Source organism: Bombyx mandarina, chromosome 18 (genome assembly GCF_030267445.1).
Source record: "Bombyx mandarina strain Sakado chromosome 18, ASM3026744v2".
NCBI lineage: Eukaryota > Metazoa > Arthropoda > Insecta > Lepidoptera > Bombycidae > Bombyx > Bombyx mandarina.
In genome coordinates, this window is record NC_143224.1 from 7,571,589 (window position 1) to 7,592,206 (window position 20,618).

Genomic DNA, 20,618 nt, shown 5'->3' on the forward strand with positions numbered 1-20,618 from the left:
AATGCAATGCATAACTAGAAAACAAACAATATTATTCGTTCAGGCATAATGTTTATAACTCTAAACACATTGAGTATTCGAGTGCTTTAAGGTAAGAGCTTATAGTTCAAATTTAAACATTTTAATAACAAATCTTGAACAGTAAGATCATTATATTGTTCAACGTTTAGGTATATTTTTGAGCGCGTGATATCTACACATTACCGACTTATGTCTCTATTACGATGAAAAACAATTCCTTTGAGAGAACTTATCATAGAGAACCCATACGAATGAACCTAATCATATTCTGTATGTTGTCGGTTCTTCGCATTAAATATGTACCTACTTAATGCAATATCCTGGCAGATTCGTTCGTGAAATAAAATACTTTAATCATTTTAAACTGGCTATATTGCGTGATAATAAAATTTAATTGTTACACTTGTGGTGATTGTACGGTTTGCATAGTACTTTCGATATTGATAATTCATACAACACAACTGCAATAGCCGCCATTGGTTGACACAATTTATAAATTATTCATCGATAGAATGCTCACGAGGTTTGAAATTGAAATAAATATATAAAAAACAATTTAATGTCAACACATGCTCGCCTATCGAATTATTCAAATAAAGAAAATTCTTTAAAACAATTACATAAAATAATATTTATCCGTTTGGTTCGATGAAACTAAAACTTCGAAAGTAAGTTGAAAAATAACTGAAATATTTCAATAGGCATGTAAAAGAAATATACGTACGTTTGTCTTGGTGCATTATAACCGTATTTTTTATAGATTTAAAATAAACACGGTATATATATATTTCATCTTGTGTTATGTTTACGTTCTGTACGAGGGGCGAGGGACTAAAGGGCTCCACTGATTATTGTTTTACTTAACTTTTTATAGCCCATTGCGGTATCGACACTTTCCGTGTATCGACTGTATGAAGCGACGATACATTCGTTAACCGAATAAAGAATTCCCGTCTTATTACACCACATTTATTGTCATGTCGACGATTATGGTCAAACTAGCAGTTATTGGTGTCATGGGTGGGATTTCAATATGGATATACCAATAAATAGATAAATGTGCCTACATATTCTGTGACGTCAATTTTTTATTTAGTTTTTTTTTTGCATAGATGGGTGAAGGATCTCACGTCCCATCGGGTGTTAAGTTGTTACCAAAGTCAATAGACATTACGATGTGAAAGTCGAAGTCACGATTGTATTATATAACTGCAGTCTCATTCTTCGAACCGTCAGAAAAGACTTAAATAAATATTTTAATTTTGCAAGTTGTGTTTATTCATCATTCTTGAACGAAAAATAATATTAGCTTTCAACGTAATACTGAAGTTTTATAGTTAAAAAAAAAAACTATGTGTCTTGTTTACATACACATAATACGTATTTCCTAAAAGTTTCAAAATGTCCGCGTTTAATTGACGCAACGCGGCATAGGTATAAAATAACGTCGTACGTGGCAGCGACTAGATCGTCGAATGTTCCCGAAGCGTCACGAATGAACCCGACTAGTACCTACGAGACTAGAACCAAACAGAAGCAGATGTAGCATTAACTCTAGCGGCTTGCTCTCTTCATTTTATTGAATAATTTTGTTATGGAATGGATTCTTCGGCGTACTAACTTGTTATTATTGTAGAATGTAATTTTTGTTTTGTAAAGTATTAAATTACTGTTAGCATTATGTCAAGAATTCGTTACTAAATTTTATCAAAATCATATTATATAATAAAAATACTTAAAATTTCGACCATTATTTAGGGAAGAAATTTATTTTTGTAACGTTGATCTGAAAAAGCATGGTAATTAATATAATGTTGTTAAAACTAGTAGTATTATTGCGAATGATGGTAATCGGAGTAGTTTTGTCATTTGTTTCGATTTAACTTTTTTATTTTTAGTTTGGATAATGATTTCAAGATTGATTGATTGATTAATAACTCTGTTTTTTATAGGGCAGCTTGCACGGACAAAGATTTGTTTTGTAAATGTTTCTCAACATAACTCGATTTACACCTTATCTTTTTTGTCAAGGTTTGTCTTATAAATTATAAAGGTCATTTACATGTTTACAATTCAGGAAATGAAAAACAATCTTTTATAATTAAAACAAAAATGATCCCAACAATCTTTAGTGTTATTTTAGAATTTATTCATTTTATTGAATGTCTGTTTAGCCACACGGATTTATTTGCGTTTGTTTGATACGAAAAAATAACATGCACTGTATTATTTCTTTTGAATTCTCGTATATTTATAGTTACTTTAAAAATCATCTACTCTCATTTTTAAATAAACGCAACGTTCCCATCCCAGTTTAGGATAATTAAAGTAAGAACTATTTTGGACGAACGATTTCATTTTCTTCTGTGTTACGGGTATAAGAAACACAGATTCGATGTAAGAACAAGCCTATCAAATCTGACATACCAAACATATTTTATAGAGATACTTACTGACATCAAACGGAATTCAACCCTATATCAACATAATAGCGGGAGACATTTTTTGCTTCACTGTTTCAAGCAGTGTGTTATATTAATTAATTGACAAAAGTTCTCTAAACCAACCTAAACCTTTCCTCGACATCCTTATAGGCATATAAATTATAAAAAAAAGCAGATAATCATCATCAACAGGTTTTTGATCATGCATAAGATCCGACATTTATTATTTGCAAACCCTTCAGAATGATATGTGAATCATAAATACATATTATTATATACACAGCTGTATCGAGAATAGAATAAGAATAATAAATAACACTGGAAGCGTGCTCGGCATAGTCATAACATATCAATAAAATTATAAGTGAGTGTGTATCAAATAATTGTTTTAGAAGTGTAAACACTACTACTTTATGTTAACTTGTTGCCTTAACAAAGCCTTTAGCCTTGAGACATGAGGTCAATGACTCAACTGGATTTGTAATAAAGGCAGTAATATCCTTCTAGCCGGAACGCAGGAATGTTTTGAGACAGAAAATGGGCAGAATTGTGGTACGTCATATCACACACGCCCTACCAGAGAACCAGTAATCCAATATGAGCGGTGAAAACTAGGTGACCGAGTGACATTAAACATATCTGATGTGATGTAAATAAAAAAATTGACCAATTTCGTCGAATGTGTGTTTGTATGGCGTTAGTTTATTCGTTTTGTTACATTGATACGGTTTCAATATGGATCATTAGTGCCGCCATTTACGGCGATATCAAGAGAAAACAAATATAATGCGCTCATTATTTTTAATACGAAATAGCTTTTAAATTATTACTACGCGACTGCTAGCACTGTCTCTTGTGTTAGTTTATCATTTGCGTTCGTTATTTGACTTCATTAACGATTTATAAGCTCCGTTACATCAAATATTTCTGAACGCATTTAGTAATTATTCCCTATAAAGACGCACCTACAAATTAAATTATAGTTTTGTCTCATTCCTTATTGCAGCAATGTTAGATGTGTGAAGGGGACAAAATGTACCCCATCGAGATTTTTGTGAGTCATTCAGTTTAGGAAAGGGGAGAATAGTGACGTCATCGATTAGAGTAAACATCGGTGTCCGATATAACCTTATCGATTACAATGAATACATTAACGGCTTGAACAAAGCAAGGTTTATTTTTTTGAGGAAACAGGCTGTTAAATCTTTACGACAGGAATTAAAAAAGTGTTTAATACTACGAAACTGATTGATTAAATAGCCGCCTGAGTGTTTTTTGTAAGGCTCACTTAATTATGTATTGAAAATCAGAGTTTATGAAGAGATTTATGTGGCGAAGTAATCCGTAATTACTTATTTTGTCGGAGAAGCTTTATTCATATTACAAATCGTGTACCCGCTAATTCGTTTTCACGAATAGTCTCATCATACGTTAATAATATGTTAATTGGTTGCATTAACAAAATTTTGTAATATCTCTGACTCCCGCTATTGTAACTAGGTAAATAAAGCTATACTTTATACTAATTTTAAAGTACAAAGGCAAAAAGTAACATTAATATTTTGCGTGATACACAAATGAATAAACAATTCTTTTTTTGTTAGCTAGTGGATATTTCTTCATTCTAATACTAGCTTTTCTATTTAAGCCGAATCAAAAACCCAAATGGTATAAAACGTAAAAAAATAATCGAATTTTGAATGTCATATCTATCTATAGTTGTTCTAAGGCTTGTATAATGGAACATGTCATTTGAATTGATCCGGATTCGGTCACGGATCTACGCGAGGTCGCCTTCATCGTGTTCAAGTTAAATCAAACATATCAGTAATTTTATAGATCTATTAGTGTGAGGCCCGAAGTTGATATTCTACTAGTTTTATTATAATTATTAAGAAATACATCTGGTCTGGGTCGCAAGGGGTCGTACAAAAGTTTATAATTACTTTAGAAACAAATCTCATTTTATTATTTGTGTTTAGCAAGCCATTTCCTACCACTGAGGGCTTTTTAAAGCCTAACTTGAAAAATTTGTTGCAGCGCTACCGAGACATGATACAGAGAATTTCTTTTCAGAGCGTTTTTTTTCCTACCTATGCTGATACCCTTGAGAGGCTATTTCAGCTTCTCCTTGACGTGTAGGTGAGCTCACGGGGCTCAAATCGGAAGTGTTGCTAACACTGGCTAGGGCAAGCGCAGTGCTTCGCAGAATCTACCACCGGATCGGAAACGCGACCCACTGAGAAGATCCGTCTCGAGCGTGATGGTTCCTACTAGAAATGGAAACGCACTGTTATAACATTTGATGAAAGAAAAACAAAAACGTATGCAATTAACAGTTTGATTGACTCGGTGGTCCAGTAGTTAGCGCTCCCGATTGTTGTGCCGAGAGTCGTGGGTTCGACTCCCACATCGGGCAAATATCGTGTGATGAACAAGTATGTTTGCTTTTTGTCTGGGTGTTTGTTATCTACATATGTATATATTTAACCCTATATAAGTATGTTTGTCAGTCTCTGGTACCCTTATGCCAAATACTCAACTCGACCCGCAGTCAAGAACCGCACCAGCAACCTCATCACCCCTGCCTCGTCGGGCAGGGAGTTCAAACCCGAGGAGATTGCTCCGAGGCCCGATCCGTGCCCCGCAAGGGGACAGGAAGACCCAACGGTCTGGTACCCATAACACAGAGAATCGTAAATTGGGTCCGGATGATCGTGTGCGAGTTGTTCCCAATTATTGTTATTTAATATTATAACAGTTCACAGGCGGTGGAAGGGAAACTCTCCGAGATATTATATGTCATTCTTTTGCTGGGTATCGATGTATATCTTTGACTCGTTTTAGTGTCGTTTTCAAAAATGTAATTTCCGTTTAATCAAGTTCAAATCAGAAATATGAAAGGGAGTCCTCACTTCTAAAATTTAAAATGTAGTCTACATTCTCATTTATATTTATACGTAACGAGTAGTGTATAAATGTTTATGGTTCCATTTAACTTATTCCGCCACGCTTCCACAAACAATATCCAACCGTAAAAACGTTTTATTTTCTATAGCTTTGGTCACCATAAATAATATTCCTTAATAAGAAGTTGAGATTATATCAGATTCGTCTACTTATGGAATATTTAATTTATACTGAATCATCGTTATGTTGTTTCTCCTTAAAACAACTAAATAAATACATACGTAGTATTACAGTTCGGGTATAAGGTAATTGAAAAAAAAATCTATCATGCAAGCCTTACGAGGATTAGTGTTGTTTGTTTGCTAACCGCCGCTGCGGAATACATTAAGACCGCCTGCCAACAAGATTGAGTATTCTTATAAGTATCAATAACGATAAAGTATAATTTATAGTGAATTCATACCTTTACATATACAAAAAGAGAAAATTATTAATATTAACGTACACAAGAAAACGTTTTTTCTAGTGTATGTAGTAAAGACGAGACGATAAAACAACATTTAGATGACACCGCTATTTTTGTTTAGATGGCATTCGGACTCTCGTTTGATTTGAAGCAGATAGGAGCTTTGAAATGTCAGTGGAAGGTTCAGTTGCATTGACATGTCGACTATCTCCCTATTCAAACCATAATGTGTTAGGTATACTTAGCGGCAGGATTATCGACCTCTGTCATGTTATAGTAAATCTAATCACATGATAATCGGCTTGTGCATCTAATCAATGATCCAAAGAGGACGAGGAAGCTACAGCAATATTCCGGTCATAGCGTTTCTTTTGAACAATAGTCGAGGCAGGTTAATTTCCTCTAGCCTTATTCAGATTTAAGGTTTATCATATATGCACGTAAACTGGAAAAGTAGGCAGTATATGAAAGTGTATTACTTCAATTTAATTATGAAATATTTCTCTGTAATCGCTACTTCAAAATGAACGGAGTCAAGCCGGATATTAAATGCCAACAACGTTAGAGTACGAGTGGTAAGTAGCTCTCTCTCTGTATTCTGTAAATTATATTTCAAAAGATCCTTATTGTGAAACAGAGTAAATAAAAATAGTTTAAATAAATCATTCTTTTGTTGCTCCAAGTTCGGTACTTGTCGTCTATTAAGGATACGGATTCAGTGACTTGAGTTGCGTCTTGAAATAAGAGAGACAGCGCCGGATGTGCTTTGAAAAGCGGAAGTTAAATTAAATTGAAAACCTGAGACAAGACCTGAATTAGGTATCATTAAATTTATTTGTTTGTCTTTGAAGCGTGCACAATAGTTTTACTTCACTATGAAAAAATATACAATAATTTTAAACAGCATTAGTTCAGTGAACTGAAATCCAGATTGTCCTATCTAAGTTTTACTATTCTTTCCCTAATTCTTACTTTGAGTGCTGGTAGTAAAACGTGGATCTGCACGGGTCGATACTAATGCTCAATCTTTTTTTTTTTGGTTTTTTCTTTTACACCGGTGTTACGAACTCATCACAATGAGAATGCCGCCACCCATCTTGAGACATGAGGTCTAAGCCTCAATTATATAAGATAACGGTAGTATAAACAGACAGGGAAATGCTACCTATCCGTCACACCATGTCATTCTGTATCGTGGAATTATTTCGTGCCTGAAGGATTTTAATTCCGATATGGTTCAATAAGAGTTACCTGGGTGTTTTATCTTCTAGGCCACCACGAGTTCTACCACAAAATAAATCCCTTTAGTTGAGTGGGCTAGCCGTTGTTTTAATGCAGCCCGATTTTATTATTTATTATTTCTTATCTGGTTGGACTTGGTCCCGGATGGTGGGTGGACTGGCTGGATTGGTGTTTTGGGTTTTTTTTTTATAGTAAAACGGCTGCCCCATCCATTCAAACCGAAACGCATTACTGCTTCACGGCAAAAATAGTCAGGGACCCGTACGAGCTCAAAAAATGCCCCACCACCTATAATTACGCAAATTACAATTCATCCGTTCATTTATCTACCTAAGCTAATAAAATAAGACACTAGCACGTATAATTAATTAAATTCTTAACCGAATTAACAATCGTTTTAAAACTAGTTTGAAATAAAAAAATAAAAAAAAAACTTTTGTTCAACGAGCATTGCGTAAAACGGTTCCAAGATCGTGTAGGAGTGAAACAGCTCTGTTTATATAATAAAACTTTGTTCTGTATCTGGTATACGCTATAAAAGTTTTCAAGTTATTTAATTAAAACGACAGACTTTTATGGATAGAAACTAAATTCCGTAGAGGTTTTCATGCAAGATTTCGTAATGTGTAAGCGTTTGCAAAAATATAATATACTAGCAGCCCGCTCCGGCTCCGCTCGGGTCTTTTAAACAAAAATTTCAACGACGTTGTTTTATTTTTTTAAATAAAAGAACACTTATTGCGACATAACTATAATAGTTAGACATATGCTGTCGCGACACTTTTTGTAAATAATAATGTGTTCTACAAAGTCGTAGTGCATTATTTTATTCTATCATCAATAGTTTTCGCAGGGCATAGGTTACATTATTGGAGTTTTAGTAAGGATCCCTATTTTTTTTCAAAAAAGATTATAGCCTATGTCACTCGGGAATAGAGTAGCTTCCAGACAGTATAAGATTTTTTTTAAATCGGTTCATTAGTTTCGGAGCCTATTCAATACAAACAAACCAACAAATCTTTCCTCTTTATAATATTAGTATAGAAGTATAGATATGCATTCAATTCGTATTCATTCTAAGTTGAAAGGTATGTTAAAAATCGGGGAAGCAAATTAAACGCAGAAAACTTGTTTAAAGATAATTCCTAATTAAACATTATTGTACATTACGGTTCTGGCATAGGAACTAGCTGTCTCTTGCAAACCTACGCTGTGATAAAGGTGACGTCACCAACCGATGTGCATTTTTTCTTTTAACTACTTGACATTTACTGTCACTATATAAAAAAAAACTTACTAATTTATTTAATGTAAACACTGGATCTCACTACTCGATCAACCTTTTGATGAAAAAGTAATAAAAAGAAATTTTCTTTTGTTTTATTTCTCTAAACTACCTATAAATACGTAAGTATATAAAAATAATTTTAAATGTTATTAAAAAATAATTTTGAATTTGAAAATTATTCATGTATCTTACAAATTTTGTTAGCAGTACCACTATGTTATGTCTCCATCCTTATTTGTTGAACGCAAACAGTCGATTCGGACTCCTTACTTGGTTATTCTAGTTATATCCTTAAATAGACACACAATAGTTTCCTTTTACCGGAACAAAGCAGCACTGGTGTGATTTACGGCGATCTCTTTTCAAATATAAATTTCAATGCACATATAATTTAATTTTTGTCCTCTTCAAACTATCGTGTTTTAATTTACTTAATATAAATTCAATAGTGTATTGCATTTAGTAACATTAAGTGTTATTAATTCAGTTGTTTGTTAAGTACATTGTAACAAGAAGTTTATGTAAAGCGTAGTGTTAAAGTTAATGCATAAAGACAGTGTCACTTTACCCTACATAAACGCCTTGCAAATATGCATTTTAAAAAGATCGAGCGCATGACTACACAAACGCGCTTCGGAATTACGTGAGATCGAGCCTCGACGCTTGTTCTTGAAGTTAAGGAGAATAAACGTCCACTTTTGTATTCATAGCCCTATAATATATTTCGCTTTGCAATCTGTCAGTGGAGATTATGTAGTACCGGGATGCACAGAGTTATGGAAGGGATGTGTGACGCGAGCGCGCCCACGGTTTATTGTCTGAGCCTTATGTTAATGGATTATGAGCGTGAATAATTATGTATAAACATTTCAAAACTTTCGGATGTCCGTTTCGTAATGCAACGAACAAAATGTTACAACAATAATCCTGTAAATAATATATGCACCCGCTGCTTCAACAAGTAAACTTAAAACTTAGATATCTTTGGACAAATTGAATATTGACTGATTAATTGCTACATCATGCACAACTAAAATATAGATGGATATTGGTATTATTAGAATATAAGAATATATAATTATTAAGGTAAATATTTTTAAACTTACCAATCCACGGTTAGTTTCAATTGAAGAACGTGAGAATTAGAAATTTGATTAAATGCCGTTAGGGTTAATAGTTTAAGATTTTATTTAGTTTCTATTTCAGCGCGTCAATGCTGTGTTCACCATACTCACCGACGTTGGCGTAGTAATCGTGAAGCGTATACAATTGATAGTCACCTAATTTGAACAGGTACGCGGACAGAAGCACTGCGTCCTGTCTCGGGTCCACGTGTCCTGGGTGATGGACGGCCGGCCTCATCAGTGATGATATTGAGAAGTCAGTATTCGTATGCCCCGGACCACACCATCCGTTCACACTACACAATTTGCAATCTTCCTTCATAGTTCCAAATAATAACACTAATTTTGTATATTCTATATACGATGTCCGTTTTTTTCTGTACTCGGTTTGTACGGGGCACTAATAAATCACATACAAAAATATTTGTGGGCTGTCTCACACATCACAGAAGATATCACAGCGGCGTTCGGCAGCGGTTCTGTAAAACGTAATGTATTTGAAGACTAACTCTGTGATATTTTCATAACGGATCTGTGTGCTTTCGTCGGCTGACAGAGCTGTTATGAAAAATACATCGAGTGTGCGTTTCTCTGTAATCTGGTCAACATTAAACGTTTTTCCGAGAATTTAGTAGGTATAAGTAGGTACTTTGGAGTACGATGTTTACAATCACTTACAAATCTTCCGACAAAATCAACAAATATTTATTAGTTTGATATTTCACTAATTTACTTAGTTAAGCAAACATTTCACACAGCCATTTCAGACTCGTTCACACATTTTACAATTGAGATTTCGTTTGTATTTCGTCAAATCTAATCTTGCTTACAGATTGACCTTTTAAATCTTTAGAACGCATCTCATGTTATATTACTAAATAAGTAATATTACTAAGTTCTATCTGATGTTATATTACTAAATAATCATTAATTATTATGATCTACGTAGGGACAAAAATACACTTAAATGTTGTTTAAATTAATAGGAAAATACTACAATAAAATTACTACAATGCAATTAGACATCTATATTTTGTCGTTAATGTAATTGTATGTTCCATTAAAAAAAGGCAAAAAGTTGCTCCTCATACACCAATAATTTTGATACAGGTGTAGTTTTTTTTTTCAGTAGCCTATTTCTCTTGCATAAACTAGAACTATGTACGAAAGATAAATAAACAAACATACATACTATTCGTATTTTTACTATTGATTTGTTTTAATATGGCAGTGGAAATGTTTGCAAAGAATTAGCGGGATGTATGTGATGGTAAACAAAGTTAAACGGTTTTAACTCGGTGTGGTGTTGGCGGGCGCTGCATTGCGGCTACGAACGGGTCAGAGGTGCAATGCTGTCCTACAAATAAGAATCCACGTTTATATCCATTAATCCGAATTGTCTCTTGTATTCTTTTAGTTGTAATAACCATTTCTATGTGAAATCAAGTAAGCATTTATTTTTTACGGAAAATTTTCGAATCTAAAATGAACGATGGAAATTTATTTCATGTTACACAAACGTTTCTTAACTCAATCAAACAATCGCACGGTGTACATATCCGAGCAGATCGGATTACGTGAATTCCAGAAATACTTTATTTGAAACAGATGTACTTCATCAAAGAATTGCATCGATGCATCGTATTACAACACAAACATTAGCAAACGTAATAAACTTTATTTATCCAGTAATACGAATTTGTTTTTATGATTTCGGTGGCTAGGCATTGGTTACGTGCGCGGAATGGCGACGCAACATGCACGCGGCCTTGAAACCAGCCAGTAAACAAATGTCACGTGTGCGCTCCGACAGAAACGATATAAAAATCAGTTCTCGCGATTTCTTCCTTCAACTAAATTGCGTTTGTTCTCTCCTCGTTTACGTCATATTACATTTAATAGGGGATCAGTTATCATTTTATCAGTGTTTTTGTAGATGTTGAATAACGATAAAAGCGTTATTTGTGCGTGCCTGAATTAAAACTATGTAATTATTTGCGTTCTAAAATTAACTACCTACATATTCGGTAACTTGATCTAACAATTCTTTATTACGTTCACCGTTACGTGATCAATTTGTTATCTTAGAACATCTGCCCTGGATCTTCGCATCCTTTTCTTTGATACATCCAAATATTAGAAAAAACTCTAAATAATAGGTTTAGTCGCACGTGCGTTCGTTGGGTAAGCAGCTGCTGTGACAGATGTTGTGGACGGAAGGTAACCACCCCCCGCACTTCATGCGTCTTTCATCCCCTTGCTACCTGCATCACCTGACTCATGGACACAGTCAACATTAACTTAATAAAGGCCCATTATTAAGGTCATAACAGAACAAGACCAATCATTGAAAGTTATTATTCAAAATCAAATCAAACTTCAAACAGTCAATACACATGAATTAAAATGACTAAATTCATAAAGCTTATTTGCGGGTAAATGGTTAAAATCACCAAATTCCCGAGTGAATTCTTTGTATTATAATTTAATATAATATGTATAAGTAATTGTAGTTATAACGGCAATCAATTTAAACAATGTATCAACATTGGTTAGATTCAGGGGCAGTAACGTTATTTGATAATTTTATTTATACATTGAGCAGTTATTATTGGCGAGAACTGGATCCTATTATTTCTACTTTCCGGGTGCAAAGGGCTGTGACCCCATTAGAAGGTATCAACTTTCTGGCTATTTCTACGTTCTGGTTTTATGGTTTTTAGTTTGGGCCAGTTTTGCGATTTTCATTTTTTAGGTGGTTGTCGAAATTTACAGTGTGATTTATATTAGACATCAGAGCCATTCAATGTTCAGTTCAGAACTTTTTGTCTCTAACTATTAACAGGTAGCCTAAGAGACTATTCCAGATATGCCCGGACGGGGTCAGAACACCAAAAGGGCCATGAGCAAGACTACGCAACTAGTACTCGAGATATAAAGATTTGGTTTGAAAAGTTAACAATATGAACTAATGAAAAACTAGTTAGCGGGATTAATGCCCTTGGCTAAAAAAATTTCGAAATGCCTGCTATGATGTTATGGTTAAAACAATTGGCAGGGATCATTGGCAAAGACCCAAGGGTTTTGACGGTGATTTCTACTGCAGTTTTATTGATCCGGTTCGTTCATATTATATTAGGTCTAATTGTAAGAATATTAATATTGTTTGAGATGGATGTTCATCGACAGTCGTTTATATTAAAACCGGCTACCTTCAATGCAGTTGGCATGTAACTCTGGCGTAAACCCAATTTGTTCCGAATATGGTTATGTACTGGCATCAGAACCGCACCTAGTGTTATGATGATAGATTAATCAGTAATCGTCTTTCGATGTATTTATTCTAATAGAAACTAATAGCGGTTCGGTCCCGATCTATTGCGATAACGATTTCCAAGTTCACTATTATTTGAATCCCAGTGTATTTATCTTAAACAATAACTGCTGATTATTCAAAGTAATTCGTGTTATATAGAACTGAAGAACGATTTTGTGAGAGTTGGTTTATCGCTGCCAAATTATCAGTATTGATTACCATATCGTGACAGCGCGATAACCTAATGCTTACTTTCATTTCGCCTTGATTTACATTTCACACTTTTCGGTTATTACATATCAAAATAATATAGATAACATTCAATGTTCTTTTGTGGCAATTCTTGTCGCAGTTTAATTTTTGGTGTTACATATATTGTTTTTGAACCATTCGGATTATGTTGATAAGCAGAATTTGTGGATGATATTTTTATTTAACATAAATATCTAAATTACTCTGTAGATTTCACAAGAAACAAACCGCTTATGTAAGGCTTATGCAAGCCGCACTTAAGTGCAGAGAGCTAGCTATATCGTAGGTCTGATTGAAATTAGATAGTGACGTAAAAAAATGGATTGTTCTTATATTTTTTTTTCCGGTTTACATCGTTTATCTTTGTACTCTTAGTAACAAAACATAAAAATGTGGGTGGTTCGGCAAAAAAAGAATCGCGAACCAGTATATTGGGACGACCTATATACATTTAAGTACCCATTATTACGTACTTAAAATCGGGATAAAGCAATGAAGATTCTTTCGTCATTTAAGCCGGGGTCCAGATAATATTTCAATTAAACACAACTGTTTTTGCTAATAAATAAAAAGAATAGTATTATTTATCAAACATATTATTAAGGCTATGATTATTTATTTAAAATAAGTATTCAATAACGAGACATTTATCTTGTGATCAATTAATGTTAAGTTTCTAAAATCATTTATCTGTGTAATTGATGGTTACCGGGGGCAGGAGAGTGTGAAATTTTGCAATAGAGTTATGGTGTATAATAGGGCAGCAGGGCTAGTGAAAGTAAAGCCTTTCACTCGAGTTGTCTCTTACGCTTTGTGTGCTTCTAATTTAAACAATCATTTGTCGTTTCTATTGTTCATGACGTAACGTATTTAGGAACGAAATAAAATTGATACTTTCATAGAAGCGCCTATACTCGTAGTCCGATATTCTCATGATTTTGCGAGTGCGACAATCAATTTTTTCGATATTATGCTTGCACACTGTGAATAATTGTCGTTTTGTGAATTAGTTGAAATCTTTATTTTGAAAGGGTCATTCAAAGGAAAAGGCTGGGTGGTACAAAAAAGAAAGCTTTTCTTGAAGAAAAAACAATTTAAATCTACTCTAAATACGAATTAAACACAAGGGGCTTTTATTATTAATATTACTAGAATATTAACTTGCAACTCCAGAAATGGGTACTTGAGGTAAAGTTTAAGAACGACAAAGGTAGAACTTCTGCTGCAGGCTGCATCAAAGCAGACCGCAAACTCATAAGCGAACTTACAAAAGTTAGTAAATGAATTCAATTATAAATAGGAGCTTGTTGGATTCGCTGTAAAAGATAAACAGGACTTGAAGCTTGTGTTTAAAATTAACTTTATTTTTCAGTTTCGGAACTAGCCAAGTGAGCCGTGAGAGTTAGTGAGAATTATTTAAAACTTCATTCAAGAAACGAAAAATATGTTTACAAATATGTGAAATAAATTGCGTATGTTCATTGCGATAATCAAGATTAATTTAAAATATTTCAACATTTATTATGATAAAATATTAATTTTATATAATTTAAGTACTTAAAGGATTGATTTATTTGTTATTTACTTTTATCGTGTATTAGATATAAATGGTTTGGTTAAAGTACAGCATCGAAAAGTACGTATACTCAACATTTAGATAAATTCAATTTGTAAAATATTTAGCTTCTGTCGGCACACTTGCAATGGTGTTCCAAATTACTTCTCTATGCCAGCTTAATAGCTTGTTTGCCGCCTTTTGTCTAACTAGGGCAGTGCCTCGATGGCATTAATTGATAGCATTGACAAGCTCGGCTTACATTGCAAATTCCAGAGAGGTTAAATCCGCATAGAGGTTTGAATATTTGATCAATTTTAGCCCTTTTGCAGCGCATGTTTATGTTGAACATATGACCTGTTGAAAATCTCGAATACGCTTTCGAAAACATACCTTGTTTGAGTTACTTAAAAAGAAGTTAACTTAAATTAAACAGTAATTTTAAATTAAGAATTCTAATGTTAGTAGCGAAGCTATCCAATTCGATTGTATGTTTTTATCTTTTCGGATGTGTGACAGATGAAAATGACATTTAAAGTTTTCTGGTTCGATAGCTATCATAGATGTATTGAAAGCCGGCCGGCGTTAGGGGTACTGGTAGCCGTATGTAGATTTGGTTGCTTCTGTGACTTTGCCAACCGGACAGAACCCGTTTTGCACAATACTAAATGTTAACGAGTATTCCGCGCGTTGTGATCAACGGCATTCGCTAGCCATCACCACACCGGTAATTGTACGACGCAGGTGACATTTACTTGTATTTGAAGTACAGTTGCGTTCCTCGATTCACACTTTAAGATCATCCACAAGTTTGGCACAACACGACACTAGGCGCGAATATGTCGCCGGATCCAGGTTATGTCGTGAACGGAAGCGGCGCGTGGATAGTGCGTCGTGTTTACAGTTGGCGCGGCGCTTTCGCGTGGTGGACGAACGAAGCGACCACTCGCCTCCGAGGTTGACAGTCGACTGGCGGCGTACGAAAGAAAGCTGTGTCGCGGTACGCGGGCCGAGGGGGGACGGGCGGGACAAGGAGCGAGCGGCACACCTGCGGGCGGCGGGAGCGCCTCTTGCGACGCGAAGCTTCCCGCTGCTACGCAATAAACGCTCGATAAACTTTCACATTAGGCGCGCCTAACTGTGTGACTGTAAGCTCGTTTTTACTTCACAAATTTAATGTGTATTACAGTCATAGGACGACGTCAAAGACAGCTCACACTTGACGTATAGGTGCTTTCACACATTAAACTTCGCGAGTAGCCTGCGCTTGCGCACGCCTTGTTGGACTCCCTTTCATAACAGCAATTTTCTGAAAATGTTCATGTTGATTTTTTACTGGTATGCATAGACGACCAGACAAGCTTACGACCCACCTAGTTTGGAAGAGAAGTTGATGCGCCGTATCATGTTACGTGTTAGAACTGTGGGGTGATATGTGGGATTTGAAACTTAACAACTTCTTCATTGTTTCTATCTATCATCTGATTCCTGTGCCGCGATAGAGCTCAGAAGGGTTTGAAGGTGGATAGTGTTAAGACGCGCATATGGACTGGCGCGTGTAGTAGTCCTAAGATTCGATGAAGGTAGACGGACTGACTATAGTACTGCTATAGTATGTAAATATTTGGAAATCCCCGCAACAACAAGAACAGAAATAGCGGATTTCCTACTTTTGAAAACAGAACGAATACCACGTATAATCGGCAGGCCGGTGGAACCACAGGCTCACATCAACATATGGTATTGTTACATTAGAAAAATGAAATCAGTTATCAACAAAAAAGTCTTTTAGAATTTTTTTAACCTAACCTAAATAGTCGCTGGTAGCTTTCAGGGGCAATTTCAACTACGCGCGGTTTGCTAGATGAGCTCCCGGGGCTCAACCTAGGAGGACTTGCTAACATCTGCCTTAGCAAGAGCAGTGCTTTGCTGAATCCACCACCGGATCGGAATCGCGACCCACTGAGAAGATTCAGCGAGAAACTCAGTGGGTTGGTAAGTAAAGTAAGACTATTACCGAAGCAATGCTGCAGGTAAAATTATTATAATATGTTGAGATGTTTTTTTCTTTCGAAGGCGGGCAATCCAAGAAGTGACCAGTTGGTAAGTGATGGCCGTCACTCACAGACAGTGCTGGACGCACAACCAATTCATACCTATCATTGAGTAGGAATGGTGGAGAATTCATTGCAAACGGTATGCGGAAATGCCTCTATTGATGAGCTCTATTATGGTGCGATGGAAAAAAAATATATATTCTACATATTATGAAACAATTCCTTTAATAGAAGCATGTACGATAAACAAGAGATTGAAGTCGTAAAGATGTTTTATGACCCCATATTTTTCAATTTAAAGGTGGTATCTAAACGTTTTGCAGTTCTGCGTTCTGGATTGAAGGATAGAACGGCGGCTGCCCAATCCCTTTGGTCATGGTTATAGTAAAACAAAAAACAAACCTTCTAAATACATTCAAGGAACCAACTGTTCCCAAAACACACACATGTACCTACATGTAAAATAACATACTTGTTATAGGAGTGACGTAAATGACATTTTTATAAAAGGGAATAACCTACTGCAGCGAATTTGTTACACATTGCGTGTATGGATTTTATTCCGGTTAATGTAACATATAATGAAGAACATACACAGAGCAAACTTTAAATTAGTTTAAGTTTTAGATTTTAAATTAGTTTTATCAGCAGAGGTTGGGCCCTGGCATCGTTGGTATCTATGAGCAACGGTGACTACTTACCATTAGGCTTGCCCGAATGCCTTTTTTTTTTTTTTTTTTTCGGATAGAGGGCCGAACCTCCTACGAGGTCCCCGCGCAAAAGGGGCGCGCGGGGTATGTGAGACTCAACGATCTGCATGGTTTTGTGAGCAGACCGCGGGCCCAAGGATTTTAGGACCCACCCACTAAACGACTCCCCTGCACTCTTACACCCGACGTCCGATCCCCTCCGAGGTCAGAACCCGGATGAGGTAGGGGGGCTACCGCGGTCAACACTTCAACCAGACGGCGCGGCTCACCCCAAGGACGCCAAGCCGACGGAGCCTTCGAGGCGAATCGAAGGCTCTGAAACGTCGACCGTCTTGGTACGGCAGCCCGTCGGGCCGCCCAGACGGTGCCGCTGGTGTCCCGGAATACCCCGCTGGAACAGAACCAGCCTGCTGGGTCGGGACGCGATACACCGTCGACCGGTCGCTCTATTCACTCCACGGCAGCGCGCTAGAGTGCTGGTAGCGCGCCGCGCGGCCTCACCCCCTCAGGTCGCCCCTTGACCTTCACCGGGGGGAGGCCGCTACCTACAGGGGCCGGGACGTACGGGCGTATTCCCGCCTCCGGCTCCCGGTTGCCCGAATGCCTTAAGTAACAGTTTTTTTTAAACTACCCTCAGTTTCTCATCGGGAGATTTTCTACTGATTTTAAACTGCTGGATACGACATAGCCTAATTGGCACAATTTTTTCATGTGTAGATAGATGGATGAAGGACCTCACGGTCCACCTGGTGGAAAGTTTACGGTAGATATCACGGTTGACTCTGCCCCTAGCATTGCTGGCGTCCATGAGCGAAGGTAACCACTCACCATCAGGTGAGGTATGCACATTTGCCTACAAGGGCAAAAAATAAAATAAAATAAAAATACTGGAGCCCATAGACATCGAATTGCGAATGCTGCCACCTACCTTGAGACATGAGTCTCGATATTATAATTGTATCGTATAACGGCTATACCATAGTTCAAATAAAGAATTTATGTCTGCTTCGCAGTAGAAATATGTGCGACGGTATAAGTACCGAACCCGTTCAGTACCGTTTTAGTACGCCCTTCCACCAGTAAAGGTAGCTTTTGCTAAAGTGGTGAACCCTAACTGTAAATAGAACCACCATTGAGTAGTAGTAATTACACACCACAAGACCAACGAGCTAATGAAATATTCTACAAAACGCTTAACATTCGGCGGAGTGTAAGCTCGTCTAACGATTTGCGCCAACAAACGAAAACCTCACTCAATGTCTGAAATAAACTCGGTTGTACTCCAATAAATCTATAAAATAAGCGACCTTTATTATTCATAAACTTTTGTACCTAGTGCTCTATAATACTTCAGGCTAGTATAATATAGTATAGCGACTGTCATTACGCCTTTGAATCACGCGGGGTCGACACGTGCTCAAAACACGTGTCCAGAACCATTGAGTGTATTAATAAATTGTACATTTTCATGGCTATAGGTATTGTTTCTATACATTTGTTCCATACCTACCTACCTATTTTTCATTATGTAGCTTTTTCGAACCATTCAATAATTCATTAAAGTTCTTGTATATTGAGTAGTTTATATCGCCGTATGTACTTTGTGATGTATCAAGTTATAATTATACTAGCGCAGCAGCTCTCAATTCACCCTAAAACCAATAATTTGATTTTAATTCGAATTAGTGCCTAATTGTTTTATTTGTATTCAGTCAATGCACCTTAAATAAATGAAACTATAACAACCGTACTTGTCGAACTCGGCAAAGAGTTCGACATGCAGCCTAACCCATACATCAGCCCAACGTGTTTCTCGTCGGATCTTCTCAGCGGGTCGCGATTCATATCCCGTAGTAGTAGTAGATTGATTCGGGAAGCAGTTACCCTTGAATTGTTAAGTCTCTTTTGGAGGCGCTCGGGCAACTGGTAGCAAATCCCATCCCCTCCTGGCTGAGCCATTGCTCGCCCACCTGTCCTGGTGAAATTGGAAAGGCTACCGGGTCACTAGTAATCGTTCATTAAAAAAACACAATAATTTCAAAGCTAAATTTTTGTGTTTAAATGTCATTGTTACATTTACCCGTTTCAAAATGTATTCTAAGATTTTTGCGGCGCCTTTGAAGAGGCTTGTACGTCCGATTTCGTCGTAAATATGTTAAGTCTCCAAAAATGATCATAAAAAAGGCAGTGAATGTGCCTTTATAAATATAGCACTTTTAAGACTGTTCATCAAACGTTCGGATTCCTTTTCAGAATTAAACGTTACCTCACGATTGGACTAGGACTTAAGTACTATAAATTCTATTCATCTTTGAGCTGAAAAAAGTATCATCTATAATGTTCAATCTATTATTTGGCAGTTTGGATTGTTGATAATTCTGATCTAACGGATCATGGGTCTACGGAGAGCTCTCTCTTTTAGTCTACCTGTGTTTGATTACGGATGTTTGTTCAATTGAGTGTTCTTAAGAATTATCTGAAATGAATCCGTCATCTCCTTTTACCGAACGCACCATCTGCTACCGTAGTTGAGTTCATATCTGTCATCTGGTACGGTTGTGTTCAAAGTTTGCGTTTCAAGAGATCTTTCATGTGGTGTACCTTCCTATAATGAGCTATATTCTATAATTAGTACCACTCCTCAGTGTTACCTGTACGCTGTGATTGGTCATTTTTAAACAGGGATTGAAAATAAATGAGCGAAGCCTCACTATTTAGAACCAGGAGTTCCACGGCAATTTTAAATTATTTTTTTAATAGAATTCTTTAGATTCTAGTAAACCGTATGTTATGCTTGGTGAAAGGGTAGGTATATATCTTGTATAAATAACAAATGGAGCCAGCACTTTAAGAGACAAATGCATTTCATTTAACTCAGCCTAATCTTTCTTGCAAAAATGTACAACCAAATATTAAGTACCACATGAATAATCTTTAATTGTGGATCTTGGAGATCTGACCACCTAATTTCTAATAATTTTTGTGATGAATTTATTGAGTACGGGAAAAAAATGGAAGAACTATAATTACCACCCGTTTGAGCCTGTTTATTTTAAGTTTTTTTTATGAGTCAAGCACATTAGTTGAAACAAGTGTGAGGGCTTTTCTTTTTCGGTTTTCGGAGGGCTTTCTACACATAACGGACATTTTTTACACTTTAATTTCAAGCTCACGGCTTAATGATGTTTAAATACGTGAAATATCTCCTACTCCAAGAATCAAAGAACATGCTA

The 20,618-nt window shown here is 36.1% G+C and overlaps 1 protein-coding gene across 5 annotated transcripts in view; it reads right to left on the reverse strand.

Moving 5' to 3' along the window:
• Positions 1-20,618, reverse strand: part of LOC114249107 (Histone gene-specific Epigenetic Repressor in late S phase) — a 245,520-nt gene that overhangs the window by 49,351 nt on the left and 175,551 nt on the right. The gene's annotated exons all lie outside the window — the stretch shown is intronic.